The sequence below is a fragment of the Mycteria americana genome, chromosome 1 (assembly GCF_035582795.1).
Source record: "Mycteria americana isolate JAX WOST 10 ecotype Jacksonville Zoo and Gardens chromosome 1, USCA_MyAme_1.0, whole genome shotgun sequence".
Lineage (NCBI taxonomy): Eukaryota > Metazoa > Chordata > Aves > Ciconiiformes > Ciconiidae > Mycteria > Mycteria americana.
Window position 1 is genome coordinate 22894388 of NC_134365.1, and position 14104 is coordinate 22908491.

A 14104-nucleotide genomic window follows, 5' to 3' on the forward strand; every position below is an offset into this window, starting at 1 on the left:
GGATGAGACTTGCAAGGCATCTCATAAACTGCAGGAACTAGTGCTATTAACAGATTGGATATAAATATTTGAAATTGTGTATTAAACATTAAGCTTTTTTTCCTTTTGGGTCAGAACACAACAAGAATTTTTTTCAGCTGCTTATGTTGCACTGGGATTTGTGCTAAGCTGTGTTAGTTATTGGGAACTCAGCACTGAATGAAACCACCCTCTGATAAACACCTTGGCTGTAATCATAGAATCATTTAGGTTGGAAAAGACCCTTAAGATCATTGAGTCCAACCGTTAACCTAGCACTGCCAAGTCCCACTAAACCATGTCCCTAAGTGCCACGTCTACACGTCTTTTAAATACCTCCAGGGATGGTGACTCAACCACTTCCCTGGGCAGCCTGTCCCAGTGCTTGACAACCCTTTCAGTGAAGAAATTTTTCCTAATATCCAATCTAAACCTCCCCTGGTGCAACTTGAGGCCATGTCCTCTCATCCTATCACTTGCTACTTGGGAAAGAGACCAACACCCACCTCGCTACAACCTCTTTTCAGTCACAGTCTACGCTCCGATCAGAAGCAGGCACCTTAATGGAGCCAGGTAGCAAATGCCACAGAAAGATGCTGCTTTCCATAATAAGGCTTCTGTCTGAGCAAGGAGAGCACAGAGCTCGCAGAGAGATGTCCACAGCACACTATGTAGGCAGACGTATCACCAGCAATGACATCTTCTCCATTCCCATACCCAAGTTTACAGATTCACATGGGCTTTGGGCTTCATGGTTTCATTAAGCAGTATCTGACCTTTCTGCCATCAGCAGTGCACAAGCCACTGATAACAGGGCACACCGCAAACTTTCTGTGGGCTGATATCTGATGGGTTAGTGCCAGCTGCCCAGACCACACACCCTTCACTGCGTTGGGCTGGTCTGCACGGCCCTTGCAGGCTCTGGGAGGATGAATGCCTGCAAAGAAAACACAGAGCAACAGAGGCTGATTCCTTGTGTCGTAATCTGAATTAACACCATCCTTGGTGAAATTGTTCTGTTTCTAGTGGCTGCCCTGGCCCTACTGTGGAAAAAGGGCAACCTAGTTGAAACCCTGGGAGGCGATATCTCTGTTTCTGCCAGCCCAGTCATGTCTAATGGCTGCGCCTGGGCCAAATGATATATGGATATGTGCACACACTACCGTATAGGTTGCACAATCATGCTTTCTATGCTTATGTATATAGGTGTTCATCAATAGTGCTATAAAACAAAAGAACCTAAGGACCCTACTTTTGCAGAATGAAGTTTTATTTTAAGTTTCTGATGGCTTCCAGCTTTGTGCCAACCAGCTCTGGAAAAGAGTCCCAGGACTCAGTATTGTAATAATTTGTATCAAGTTAAATATGAAATAATTAATCTGACATTTAGGGTGTCAAATGCTTTTTAAACTTAATTTGAAGCAGAACAGTATGTCCTGGAAACATGTAAATACCAGATATAAATAATCCATATGATAAAAGCCAGGGTGAAGAACAAAGGAAATGCAGTTCCCAAAAATGTAATAACTAAGGAGCTGACCAGCAGTCTGCTGATTGTACTACAATGTCATAATTAAAAGCTGGAGAGGAAGTAGCATCGGGGGAATTACATTACTAAAGCTTAGATGGTACCATTGAGCAAACTCAGAAAAATAAATTACATAAAGGCAAGCAATGCTTTTTATATGATAGGAGGCTCTGTGGGCAAGAAAATTAATCTGTGTTTCATATTATAAATTAAAAGCAAACAAGATGTTGCACAGTGTATACTCAGTGAAAAATAGTACTGTCTTTTTTTAAAGGGTGAAATATGTAGGAAGCACTGGAGAAATATTACTGGATCCACTTGCAGGGACAGAATGGTGTTTCAACACTGCTGCTAGGCCTCCTGCAAAAGGAAAAGAATGTGCTGAAAAGTGTCTTGAGCCAAAAATTGAGTAATAAATAAATGTGAATGTCATAAGCACACAAGGAACATCATACAGAAAGGAAATAAAGAATGACATCCCTGACACACTGGAAGCATGACATATACAACATATGCTAGAAAGCTGGCTTCAAAACAGCACTCGCATCTCCATTTCTACTTGTTACAGAATCACAGAATCCTATAGGTTGGAAAAGACCTTTAAGATCATCGAGTCCAACCGTAAACCTAACACTACCAAGACCACCACTATACCATGTCCCTAAGCACCTCATCCAAACGTCTTTTAAATACTTCCAGGGATGGCGACTCAACCACTTCCCTGGGCAGCCTGTTCCAATGCTTGATAACCCTTTCAGTGAAGAAAAATTTCCTAATATCCAGTCTAAACCTCCCCTGGCGCAACTTGAGGCCATTTCCTCTCGTCCTATCACTTGTTACCTGGGAGAAGAGACCGACCCCCACCTCGCTACAGCCTCCTTTCAGGCAGTTGTAGAGAGCAATAAGGTCTCCCCTCAGCCTCCTTTTCTCCAGGCTAAACAACCCCAGTTCCCTCAGCCGCTCCTCATCAGACTTGTGCTCCAGACCCTTCACCAGCTTCGTTGCCCTTCTCTGGACTCGCTCCAGCCCCTCAATGTCTCTCTTGTAGTGGGGGGCCCAAAACTGAACACAGGATTCACTGTGTGAATACTGGTGAGGTGCGGCCTCACCAGTGCCGAGTACAGGGGCACGATCACTTCCCTAGTCCTGCTGGCCACACTATTTCTGATACAAGCCAGGATGCCATTGGCTTTCTTGGCTACCTGGGCACACTGCTGGCTCATATTCAGGTGGCTGTCAACCAACACTCCCAGGTCCTTCTCTGCTGGGCAGCTTTCCAGCCACTCTTCCCCAAGCCTGTAGCGTTGCATGGGGTTGCTGTGGCCCACGTGCAGGACCTTGCACTTAGCCTTGTTGAACCTCATACAATTGGCCTCGGACCATCGATCCAGCCTGTCCAGGTCCCTCTGCAGAGCCTTCCTACCCTCAAGCAGATCAACACTCCTGCCCAACTTGGTGTCATCTGCAAACTTACTGAGTTTACTTTTCAGTATTAACTTACTGAGTTAATACTTGTTAGGGAGAGCTGTATTAACCAGGTATATGTCTCAATGCCCTCTATCAGGAGACTTAAAATTAATCTCTATTCTGCTTTCAAACCATGAAGTTAATTTTCCGGGAGTCTGTCTGGAAGAGAGACCTGAATTCTACCTCTACTTTCTTCAGGAAGTATCCTGTTTATTTTCTGATGAGTTTACTCAATGGTACCTTCTAAACTTCATTCATTAACTTATTAACATAATCACTAGAGCTGGTCCAAAATCACTTATTTTCCTTGTAAAATAGTTTAGCTTCTACCTAAGTTTCCCAGAGTATTATCATTCTAACAAAACAACAGCAACAACAAACAATACCATCAAGCCAACAAAGAAGATATATGGGAGGTGGGTGGTGGTGGTATTTGCTTTGGTAAGAAACAAATATCATCTAATAGAAAAATAGCTATCTGAAATTATTGTTTAATTATTACTTTCTGACAAATTTTTCACATAACTGAAAAACATAAAGGTCACTACTAGTGCTAGAAAGCTGCTATTACTAAAGCCAGGCAGATCAAGAGGCTTCTTTTCAAAAACCTGTCCAACCAGGAGCTCAGACCTGGAAGGACTGTCAGACTCCTGGGGTGGGAAGCTAGAAAAGAAAGAGGAGTTGGTTCAAGGGACCCAGAAGGCAGCAGAAAACTAACAACTGATATGAGCATTACGGATAATAACACTCTGTGAATAAGAAGTGGAGTTAGAGAGACAGGTCTTGGAAGGGCAAAATGGACAAGAAAGTGTGAACATGCTACACTGTTGGGAAATTTTGCATTAATGAGTTTCCAATTCTGCTTATTACCTAGCCATTCTGGTGTTTTCTTTACCAGTTTCGGTGAACAGATCTATTCCAAATCATGAGATAGGTATATTTAGCTGTTGGATTTGTGCTTTTCTTTCACAATTATTTAGGCTGAACTCTGCACCAAAACTCAACATGCTACTGCAGATGGTAAACCTCCACCTCTATCTCTTCTGAGAGTTCCCAGGCAAGAATGACAGTACCTGGGATTACTGGAAGACAAGTACACTATGTCAAGGAACATGACATAATACTCCAGCACAACTAGTGAGAAAAGCATCTTGTCAAAAAGGTGGTTTCAGGAAACTGAAGTGCTGATGAATGCCAAAGTCTGCTCCAGGCCGTCCCCTCTCAGCAGTGAGCTGCTATGCAACAAGAGATTCCTGCTGCAAACTTCAGCACGGCAGAGGGTGACATGAACAGAAGGGACACCATCACTCTGGTCCTCCAAGGGAAGCTTTATCATGTGGAAAAGCTTTGATGGAAAAAGACGTATTTACTAGCCTTTCAATAAACACCAACAAATTTCAAAAACAATGTAAAAGACATCCACTATCTAGAGAGGTTTCCTTTATATTGTGGCAGGGATATTGAAGCAAATAGAGCACTGTATTACACAGGTCATTTTCCCAACACTACCACTTAGTTAGTTTGCCTGTAAATTACCAAAAGGTAGCAGGCACCCCACATAATGCTGTCTGCAAGGTCAGGAAACCAAACAGCAGAGAAACAGCCCTGGAAAATGCACTCAGAACAGTAATACAGCAGTAGGACTACTCTAATTGATGCTGACATTTTAACCAAGATATGGTCAATCCCAACTCTCCAGTCAGTCCTAGAACTGACCAGGGATACTCCCAGCACCCCATCTTTGTGACCTGGAAGAAGTGGAGCTATCAGAAATTATTAACACTATGCATAAAAGATCCCTTTTCTTAGGTTTTATTATGAGACCATATCACTGCTTTAAAGTGCTGATACCTTAAGATGTATGCATCTCATGTAGACAGAGTAGAGCTGTAGAACTGTTATTTTAGGCAATCTAATAACATGAATGACCAAGCACTATTTGAGCTATTTGTTGCAATGTTAGGATGTAATATGATACTCTTCCAAGAATCTCCAGTTTCAAGGAGTTGCCTGTCTTGGTCAATATAAGCATTGCACCTCCCCTTATTTTGCTGTGGTCTTCCCTAAGACAAGATATTGTTCAAAACCAACAAACACAAATGTTATATTCATAATGTATCAGTCTAAGTACCCTAATATGATAAATAGGAGTAATATTTACAAAATGGGAATAGTCTAAGATTCAAGTTTCAAACACTACTTAACTCAAAAATTTGCTGCTGTGAAGCCAGCGTAAGAGTGACTCTAGACATTAGCAGAATGGGAGAACAGGAGAAGCAAGGCTTCACAGAAATCGCTTGAAGCAGATTAGAGAAATCTTTATAGAATTAGAGCATTTGAAATAATGTTTAATTTGATAATTTTAATCCTGTAGCCCAGATAAGATTTTCTACTAAATTCTATTACATGGATTAAAATCATTAACAAAAGATTTTGTCTCTACAGTAGACAGTGCTGAGCGTTCATTGCAAATGAAAGCTAATGTCAAGGACAGAACAATATGTTCCTTAGATAGCTCCTTTTTTTTCTGTCACTGTCTCATCCACAAGCAAATCCACATATCTGACCAATAAATACAGAGCTTCTGAAAAATGGGTATGTGTGTTGGTGTTCTCTTTGATAACATGGGAACACTACATCCTTTGATATTTGAATTTTACTGGCCTGGAAAGTAGATCAGGACAGTAGAGGGCACAAGAAAACAAGGTTAAATTGTGATACTTTAATCAGTTTCTCAGCAAACTACAATGGCATATTGAACAGATCGAAATTTATGTTTTTCAATAAAATTGATTTGGCTAGAAGAATGTATTTTTACCACTTTGAAGCATAATGGGTGCACGACCAGTGAAGTATAAACTGAAGTAAAATTACACAGATAGATATGTTTAGCCAATTAACATACTGGTGTCAAAAATCTTACCTTACAAAGATGGTCAGCCTCTGAAACAGAAGGAAACAGAGAAGAACCACAGGAGATCCTACCACTAGGTTGTTTTGCACTCTAGATCGCTCTGCATGTCTTTCCATATTATCATCCTGAAAAGTGTAAAATTCAAGCATATGATGTGACTCCCATTAACTTTTCAAGATGCACAAAGTAAACAGTGGCATTAAAAAGTAAACACTACACATATCAGAAGGCTAATGGCAAAAGGGATTCACTCACAGTTAAATCCTTTTCACAGTTCATGCTTAAATTCTGCTCAGAAAATAGTTTCTTTATGACAGTGCAGAACTTACCACTGTTTTCTCCTCCTTTGCAGTCTCACTGTCACCACATCTGCCTTCACCTTTGGGCATTTTCTTTTTCTTTTTTCCCTCCTTCAGGTCTATAGTCAGATCTAAATTCTTTTAGCTGTACTTCTGTCTGGAGCTATTCCTTCATGCCCTGGCACTGGACCAAACAGCCCAAGAAACAACATGGGTGCAAAATAAACCAATGATGTGAACTGTCTGCTTTCCCAGTGAAAAAAAAATTCTCCTCCCACAAATAAATACTTTCTTTAATTGTTTGAGACAGAGTTTGGGATGTTATGGGGAAGTGACTGTGGCTTTGATAAGCTCCCTGAGGTAGAGATGGATGAAGGGGAAGGATTGGACATGTAAAATCTTCACAGACGTTCCCCTGATCCTTACAGATACCTTTAGAAACTATAGAGATCTTTTTAAGTTAGGAGTATCTTTTGACTTGCTCTGTTCACTGCTGATGCCAGCACAGCTCAAACGAATATAATATCAAAACCAGTGCTACCTTCCTGACGGTATCTGCTATCCTTCTGGGCTGAAGAGATTTCAGATGAAAAGAAAGTCTCAGACTCTGTTAGTTGTGTGACTTATGTTTAAGTTTCTGACCAACATTTTGTGGTGCTTCAGGACAAGACCGTGGCAAGACTTCTTAACTTGACCACCCAACCTTTCCATGGACATGTCTTTTTTATTGGAACCCAAAATATTCGACTGGGAAAACACTGAATTTCCAGCTCTCTTCCCATGTGATCTGATTTATCAAAATCTCCTGTAGGTTGCTGGACTTATGAAAAAGAGCATCTTTACTGTAATTTATCTGTGGAAATAGAAGGGTGAGCACTCTTCTTGTCAAGGGCTTTATACTATATCAGCTGCTACGAGTGGAAGTCACAGAGGTAATAAGTGATTGTATTTTCTCCAGAAGAAAGAAGATAATGTTATAATAAGATAAAAACATAAATAAACATGAAAATTACTTTTTAACAAAAGAAATCTTTTTTCTTCTCTGATTTACCCAGTCTTACTGCTTACTTCTTGTTTAAGTTTTCTGACCCCAGAAAAGCCATCTCCTCTCTAAAAATTCACGGTCCATTATAAAGGCCATTTTTAGTTCTGGTTATCTGTAATATCAAGTTCAGCTACACACAAGTCCAGTGAATAACTGATGTTGGACAAAATATCAAAACACTTTTGAAGTTTGAAAGAGTCGTATTCTTGGTATTCTAGATCAATGTTATAAAATAGTCCTTGTTTCATAACAAGGGTCTAATCTTACCACCCTGTTAATCCTAAATCTCAGTCTGTCCAGACAACAGAGCTATTGTTTCTACAACTGCAACACAGCTTGCTCCTATACTTAATTTGGTATGCTTTTTAATTAATTAAATAACCAGTGATGTTAAAATTGAGATTAGCTTTTTGTAAAAGATGGGATCAGCTTTTATTAAAGTATACCATTCTGATGAGTGACTTTATGCTGAAGAGGATGACAGAAAACAAATATGTATTCCAGCAAGGGGTAGATGGTGCTGTCCGGTGTAACATTTTCCAGTTACAGCCATTCTGACCATTCAGAACAAAATTAACATTGAATGTAGATAATTTTAAAAATTAAATTAAAATTTCATCACTGAGCACAAAGAATTCAAGACAACTGAAACAGGTACTGGTAATCTGCTAGTCTGGGAATTAATTAGAGAAGAATGACATTCTTCCATACATCTACAAAAGTTAATGATGTTGTTCATTACTAGCAATAAATATTCAGCTAAAACTCACAGCCAGCCCATGAAATCTTCGGTGATATAAGTATACTTAACATTTATGTGGTCATTGCCAAGGTTTATCCTATTTTATTGAGTGTAGGCCAAGAGTGCAGAGTGATGGTTTACATTTTGAATTATTCGTTACATTAAGTTGATGTCCTGAGATTCAGGCCTGGCCACTATACAAACATGCACTGGTGTGCTTAAAATTTGGTCATATCATTCCTATTTTGATATTCCTAGCAACTTAAAAACACAACAAATAGATTGAAGTGAATATCTACACAAGGTTTTTAGCTGAATGTGTTTTAACAGTATCCTTCATTCTGACTGACTGCTACGTGTCATATAACGTAATCAGGGTCAGGATCAGAAATAATTGTAGTAATCAGTGAGGCAAAAAAAAGAGCAATATCATATTCTTGTAAATTTGCAGAGCTTATTGATTCAGATAAATTAGATCATTGTGATAAACCCAGTGCAACTCCATGTCCCTTTCCCACACTCTCCACAATGCCTGTTTTATTGCTTCTTTAATGGATCTTCTGAATAAAAAAGCCACAATATGCTTCTGTCTTTATATTTCAGTGTACGCTTCATTTCACTTGCACTTAGTTGAACCATGTGGAGACATACAGAAATACAAATCTTGAATTGGATTCAAAACAGTGACCTGTTTTGCTCATAGCACTTGCTAAACTTTATTTCTGAAGTACCATTTCCCATACAAACTATACTTTTTGCCCATTGTTAAAACTGTACAACATGACATTGATTTCCAGAAAAATAACAGGAGTTCCACTAGTGCATAACTCCAAAAAAAGTGGTGTTAATACAGGGACATTTACAAACAAAAATAAAAAATTATATTATGTAAAACAATAAACAATAAACATCAGCGCTAAAAAGTGAAGCATTGTTTTCTTTATAAAGACAGATTCCCAACACATTTTCCAAGTTCATCTATTCAGATGAATAGTCAAATGACTGAGACACCTGTTTACATTGCACTCTTCACCTGGAACGTGATGATCACAGTTACATAGCCACCTAATACCTGAGCAAAGAGACAGTTAAGATAAAGCCACAGCTAACACCCAAGCACAACGTAACTGTTGACTCAGAATCCTAAGATCCATCCATGCAGACTAGAATCGCTCTCCAAAAAGGAAAACCCAGTTTCTCTTTTTCTACTTTTGATCTTGTGAGCTTTGGTTGAGAGAACTGACCCCGAGGGAATTATTTCCATGAGCAAAGATCATTTTTATAGATTTAGTAAAGTCAGTTTGTGTGCCTAGACTGCAATGAGTGCTGGATACTCCCTGCTGGTCCTTGTAGATTTTTGCTTGTAAATACCACTCTGGATTCAGCAGTCCTCAGCTGAAACTTCATTTAAACTTTAGACTATTTTGCATATCTGGAGAGTAAAGCATCACTTTTCCATGGAAACACCTACTTACATTGTTTTGGTTTGGGTTTTTTTACATTCTCAACTACCATCAAGCTTGTGCAATCATTAATATAAGTTGAGGGAATTCCGTTTATGTTCCCTGGACAAGCCTGCTTCGCTCTGCAGGAATACTGCACCTTCATGAGCGCAGTCCAAAAGTCAGGGGCTGTTATTAGCAGGGCAAATTGCAGCACTATCCCCAGGTCAGAAATAGTTACAATCCTGCAGGTGGAACAAATTCATCATAGAATTGAGCAATTCCTCTTCCAAAAAAGACAACTGGTGGGAGGGGAAAAAAAAAAAAAAAAGGCTTCACTATCACAAAAGACAGAAGTTGTAGCATTTCCAGGTATTTTTAAATGGTATAAAGCATTAAAAGCAGTAAAGATACATGAAATCGTAATCTTTCCAAGTGAATACATGTTTTGTCCTGGTTTCACCCCCAGGAGCATTGTCAAACAAAATCCTAGAAGCTTATTTTCAGCAAGGGGAAAGCAGAGAAATACCAACGCAGGGTTCTTTTAGGTATAGAACTGAGGATTTAAACAGCGGGAGGAGAGTTAGCTCTGCATTTGATCTGGTTTTCCCCATGGAGAGGCAGCAATGGGTTTGCTCTCCCGTTGCCTGCCTCACCAGGGTGAGCAGGCATGGCTGCCCCAGTGGGCAGGGCCAGCGCCATCTCCCAAAGTGAGCAGGAGGAGAGGCTCTCACCTTCTGCACCACTGGGATGGAGGCTCTGCCTGGCTCGTCCTTGCAGCCAAGCAGTTGCTCTTCGGTGGGAGAAGAAGAGAAAGCCAGAAACGTAGTCAAAAGGAGTAAAGGCAAGCAAGGAAGAAAATGAGCCAAGCCTTCCTCGCCCCTCACCCCATGCATTCACTGCCTGGGCACCAGAGCTTCACTGCTAATCCCCTTTCCCCCAAGGGTACTCCACTCCTCCCATGAAGCTATCAGTCATCTTCTGCATTCAAGATTTCCTGTCCTGCTCCTATTTGTTGGAGTTTGACCATTTGCCACAGCTTTGCTAGTCACGTTCCTAAAAGACGCCACATCCTGGAGTTCCTTTGTGGTTCTTGGTTCTTTTCTGAAATCCTCCCTCCCCAGTTTGCTGGGTAAGGGGGGTATTCAGCATGTCTTTGTGCTGTGAGGCAGAGAAATATGTAAAAGTCCAGTTCACAGGTTTTAAGGAAGTAGGAAGAAGCAGGGGTGAAGCTCTGAAAATTCAGGACCCTCTAAAGTGCAGGGCTTGCTTTTCCTAAAGCTTCAAATGCAAGCCCAGAACTGTTGGGAAAAACAAAATCCTGTAGATTTACACTGCTGTCTGTCCTGCATGCACCCAGAGCCTCATAGCAAGTCTTGGGGTCCTCTATTTACTCTCAGGTTGTATAGAGCTGGCTTCAAAAACATAGGTGGGGGCACACTTCAGAGACAGATCCTTTGAAAAAGGAAAAATGTCAAAGAGTCTGAGGGCTGGTTTTTAGAAATCCTTCTATAAAACAGAAAGTCTGTTCTGCTCACCCTGAAGTTAACAGCAAAAGTCCAAAAGAAACTTCTGAAGGGCAATGTGCCCTTCCCTCCTCTTGCCACCCCTGGTCAGGTCTGATCCTACAGCTTTTGCCATCTTCTTGTATGATGGCGACCCGAGTTTAAGGTCTTCTCAGCCCTGCAAAGACATAACCAGCGAAGCACTGGCTAAGAGGACAGGCATATCCTGAAGGAGGGAGTCGCACTTAGAGCTGCAGCTCCACCTTTAGATGGAGATCAGCATCGGAAACCACAGCGGGAAAAGCACCCATGGCAGCCGGACAGCTTGAATCTGCACACAGCGAAGGCAGGAAATCTTTGTGGCGATGGGTGCACGCTGCTGGGCAGTCCCTCAAGCAGACTGCGATGGCAGCTGCTGGCATTGCTACCTGGGTGTCCCCAGTCCAGACCTGCCCCTTGTGCACTCCAGAAGTTTTCCAGTAGCATCATTTTGCAGTAACACAATTTTCCAGTCTCAGAACAACACTCACCCGGTGTAATGCTGAGAGACAGCTTTCTTGCTCTCCCAGACCCTCTCCTCTTTCCTGGCCCCCATTTCAGTGCCTCATGATGTTTACCTCACCCAGAAAACTGGTCAGCCTTGACCCAGCTGTCCTCCCTGCCCCAGAGGGTGATGTCTGTCCATGCTGCCACCACTCTCTGCAGAAGCGGTCCAGAGGCTCAGGGGGGCAGTGGGGACCTGCTGCCCTGCAGCGGGCACGGCCAGGCCAGGAGGCACCTTCCCAGCTCCGAGGGGCTGTGGAGATGCCTGTGGCGTTGACGCACATGACGCAGGCTCCAGAAGAGGAACGGAGTCTGGAGGAGGAAGCTCAGGTGGAAGCGGGGAATATGAAGGGAGGATTTTCCTTTTCCCACTGGGGTGCAGCCAGGTCTGGGGGAAAGAAGCGAGCTGGAGGGGATAAGGGGCAAGACCGGGGGGGATCTCAGCGAGGGGTGGCGATGCCCAGCAGGTGGGCAGGGATGCGGGCAGCTAGCAGGCAGGCCAGCACAATGCCGATGAGCTGCAGGAGCGCCAGCCCCAGGGCAGCCGTGGCAACATAAAACATGTTGCTGCTGACGAAGGCCGACACCTTGCTGAAGCAACCGCTGCGGTGCAGCCCGCGTGCCCTGGGCAGGCTGCGCTGGCAACCGCGCCGGGCCCGGCAGCAGCTGAGGGGCACCGAGCCGTTTTGCTCCAGCCCCCAGGGCGAGGTGAGCCAGTCGCGGTAGCTCTCCACCCCGCAGCAGGACAGGGCGCGCTGCAAGGCGTCCAGGGCGTCCGCCATCCCCTCGTCCTCCCCGTAGGTGAGCAGGGCCTGGCGCAGCCCTTCCTGGAAGCCCTGAGCAATGTTCTGGCGGTAGAGGAGCGCCGAGAGCCCCGCCGTCAGCCCGGCCGCCAGCACGGCGGTCAGGAAGGCGCTGTAGGCACGGAGGAGGCCCCGGTGCTCCGTGGCAGCGCCGAAGCAGCCCAGGAAGCCCCAGATGATGACGGCGGCGCCGGTAGCCAAGAGGATGACGGGGGCGCTGGGGTAGTCGTTGGCCGACAGCACCAGGTAGCTCCCCAGAAACACCTTGGCCCAGAAGCCGATGATGAGCATGGTCAGCCCCGCTGCCCAGAAGACGAAGCTGAAGGCCATGAGGGACAGCTTGAGCACGGTCATGGTGCCCTCGGGCCCTGGCGCCGGCGGCCCCTGGTGCCGGCGGGCGGGCTGCGCCGGGTCGCGGCGAGGGGGTGCCGCGGCCGTCGGTGCCGCCGGGCGGCGTGGGGGGGGGAGGCCCGCGGCCGTCGGTGCCGCCGCTCCCGAGGGTGCCGGTCCGCGGGCGCGGCGCTCGGCGGGGAGGAAAGGGCTCCTTGGCGGCTTTCGGGGTGCTGGCGGGTCCCGCCGGGTCTCCCGGGCGGCACTCGGTGCGGGGCCCGGCGGCAGCCTCCCCCGCGCCGCAGCCGGTGCGAGTCGCGCCGCCCTTCCGCCCCGTCCGCTTTTTCAGTGCCCGGCGCGGGGGCGCGGCCGGCGGCGGCGCTTGTCCGCGCGGCGGGGCTCGGCGGGACGGGGCGAGCCGGCCCCCGGCGGGCGGCCTGGCGGGACGGGCCGGGCTGGGCTGGGCCGGGCCGCGACGGGCCGGGGGTCCCCTCCCCTCTGCCCGTGCCGTCCTTTTTCAGACGAGCAGCCGCCTCACGCCAGCGCATATCCGGCAAACTGGGACAGTCGGAGGGAGAGGCACATCCATACACTCCTCAGCCTTCCTTCCCGAGGTTTGCGGTGTGGTAAATGGGGGAGCGTATGCCAGCGGGCCCTCAGGTGACAAGGTGCTGCAAGCTGAAAGCTCGAAATTAGCATTTGCTGGAATATGCTGCAGCCCAGGCTTACCCTGGGCAAGGGACTAAACTTTTTCTTGTAAACGTTAGGAGTAGCACCTAAAAAGCCCACAAATAATCCACAGGAAGCATAAGAAATCTGTTAAATGAGAGGTTTTATTTTTATTTCTTATACTGCATCAAGCTGTGCTGTTAGGACACCTTCTAGAAACAAGCATAAATCCGTAACTGAATATTAACTAACCACATGGTCAGCCAGTCAGTCTTGATTTTCCCAGCTGGAAACTATTTTCCGGGTGGCCTGACTCCATTAAATATTCACTTGATGTAGCCCATGATAACGCTGAGCCATGGAGAAGGCATTAAATGGCTGTGCAGGAATGTCCACAGATAGATACTGCTATATAACAAGTGGCCCAGGAAGGTCCGATATGAAATTCCACCATCCATACAGTGTCATTGCAAAAGATAAGCTACTCCTACAAGCCAGATAAGTAAAAGATGAAAAGGAAACCAAAAATGAGTCAGGATCTCAGGCCAAGGTAGAATTAGTATCCCCAGTGGTAATTCATTGCTTAGCGAGTCATTGACCATACTAAGCGACCAATTTCTCTTTAGCATTTCTTGACAACACCACAAGAGGTATGTAGTACTCTTCAGTTCAAGATTTGGTACCGTCTTCATTACTATGGGTCTTTGCACTGAATACAGAAACTGCTCAAAGGCACTGCAAGACATAGAGTTGACTTTCGTATGTCTTCAGGTGCTCAAGAAATGAATTGTTATATACT

At 44.7% G+C, this 14104-nt stretch overlaps 1 pseudogene; it reads right to left on the reverse strand.

Moving 5' to 3' along the window:
• Positions 1-8569: 8569 nt before the first annotated feature.
• LOC142404570 (tetraspanin-7 pseudogene) lies at positions 8570-12981 on the reverse strand (annotated as a pseudogene).
• Between the last annotated feature and the right edge of the window lie 1123 nt (positions 12982-14104).